Source organism: Dendroctonus ponderosae, unplaced genomic scaffold (assembly GCF_020466585.1).
Source record: "Dendroctonus ponderosae isolate FM_Combo_2020 unplaced genomic scaffold, Dpon_F_20191213v2 Dpon_F_20191213_7, whole genome shotgun sequence".
In the NCBI taxonomy this organism is placed as follows: domain Eukaryota; kingdom Metazoa; phylum Arthropoda; class Insecta; order Coleoptera; family Curculionidae; genus Dendroctonus; species Dendroctonus ponderosae.
The window spans coordinates 525,887-528,152 of record NW_026018916.1 but is presented as its reverse complement, the minus strand read 5'-3'; the positions used below and the strand labels follow the sequence as shown (position 1 = coordinate 528,152).

General features: G+C 37.6%; 1 protein-coding gene across 4 annotated transcripts in view; it reads right to left on the bottom strand.

Moving 5' to 3' along the window:
- Positions 1 to 2,266, bottom strand: part of LOC109539810 (prolyl 4-hydroxylase subunit alpha-1) — a 117,734-nt gene that overhangs the window by 1,276 nt on the left and 114,192 nt on the right. The gene's annotated exons all lie outside the window — the stretch shown is intronic.

Sequence of the window (2,266 nt, the reverse complement as noted above, 5' to 3'; positions counted from 1 at the left end):
CAATTTTCTTGCAGCGATCTGATCTAAAAGCAATCAAAACGAAACTTGCAGGATTCACACCTGAAAGTCTCCTCTATTGAACCGAGCAACAAAGTTAGGATTTGGCAAATTAATTGTTGTGAAAAACCATTAAATTTATCAAAAAATTAGCCAAAAACGTTTTTCCTCAAAATATCCTCTTGCGCAAAGCAAAAGTCGGATTTCTCACTAAACTCGAGAGGAAAATATTGCGTTTTTAACATTAAATAACTGAATAAAATTCAACAAGCTCTGATGGATTTTCTAGGCATTCAGTGGTGAATAGCCGAATAATCGAAAAAAACAGCTGGAATACAGGGGGAACCGAATAAATCAGTTTTGGAGTTCCATGAAGCTTTTTCCACCAAATTTGATGTGTGAATCGAACAAGTAAATTTGCTGTGCGATGGTTTACATAATTAAATTCGGCCATTCATTTCCGCCATAAACGCCAAACAAATACGTGTAGTATTTGTTTGTATGGCGAAATAATCCGTTTTGCCATGTTGTTACCATTGAGCGCGTTAGTTGATGCGCTTGAGAGGTTCGATAGGTACCTTAAAAGAATCATTCCCAGAGTGGCGCAATTTACTAGAGAAACCTGAATTGAATTTGTATTTGATGGATAATCAACAAAAAACGATCGTTTGAATTCGAAATTGTAATGGCGTCGTAATGGTCAGGAATTCCGTCTTGGATTAATCGATGCGTAAAATCAGTAAAATAACATTTTAGGAAGAGTGAAGTCAATATCCTGGTGCGAATGGTTTATTTGGTATTACGCCGTAGTTTTTTTTGCTGCTGTGGATGCGTGCTGGCATCGACATGCCGATTAGTCGATCGTTTCCAGTTGAATAACGGAACCGGGATGTGGCAGACCAATGATGGCTTGTTGGAGAGGCCCAAAAACCGATCGGAATGAAAATCCTAAAACACACACTGGACAGTTTGCAAGCCTTGGCATCGACCACATGAACCAACACCATTCCTACCATTAAAAGGAACTCCCAATGGCCTTGATTAAGTCCCCGAAACGCTTGAATTAGCTGTTTATTATGATACATACGCACAGCATAGTGCGAGAGCTCGTATACGCAACGATGCTCATCGGCATGCTGTCCACGTTCTTTGGACATCAGATTAGAATGGTCAAGCACCCGGATTTAGACGCCCCGTATAATGGGGGTCTTATGGGGGAACCACAAACGAAAAAGGGCCTGCCTTTGATCATTGAAGCCCCCCATATGGGCCCAATCATGCAAATTAATTGCCTAGAACATTATAATTTGGTTAATTGATTCGGTGATTGGTGGTCAAGGCAGCAGGAGGAATAACTGTAAAACGAAGTAATTAAATTGCGAAATATTAAGTACTATGAAAATAAGTCCGCAACAATTATATCGTGCTTGTTGTTAACGGTTGATGTTCGGGTTATTGATCATCTAATTGCCTGCGTTCCTGCGTAAGTTGCACCATTCAATCGGTAAAAGTGCCGGCAAAAATTGATCGTTTTTTTGCTTGAAAAGTGTTTTCGGTATTTGGGTCTTGTTGTGTAGAAAGCTTCACGAATTTCCTCTCAATTTGGATCCAAATTTGCTTTGGAAGTGGATAATTTTGGTTTGAATGTGCGATTTGCTTTATATTTGTGAGTGTGTGTTTTTGCATAAATTGGGTACTTCAGATGAAATTTCTGCAGGGTGGCAAATAGTTCGACTTGTCCAGTTGAATAAAAAACGCTTTTCCGATTTCAACATACCAAAAGCACAGAAAGGGAACCAATATCTATAAACCGTTTTTCGAGTGAACGCGCAAAAACTTTTTGATCTTGCAGTAATAAAATGTTTCCTCTTGAACCGATTTTCGAAATTTCGACTGCATTTTGCAGAAGCTTCGAAACTAAACAAAGTCGAGTTAAGACAAAAAATCAAACAAGTTGACTTTCAAACAAACAATTCGTACATTTGTGCCACCCTGAGTATCCGAATTTTTATATTAAGTCGAATAGTAATTACAAAGCAACAATCTAAAGAAACAGAAGACAGAAGAAGAGAACTATTGTGGTATGGAACTACAGTTGAGTCCGGATATAACGCTATAAGCGAATAATAATATAAAAACACGTGGTGTATTTTATTTCGTTATTTTTACATAGAGTAGTAGAAGTTAGTAAGTATGACTAAAAAGAACACAAAAAGATAAACAAAATTCAATTTGAAATCTACTTCATAAAGTCTGTAATTTTTGTTTG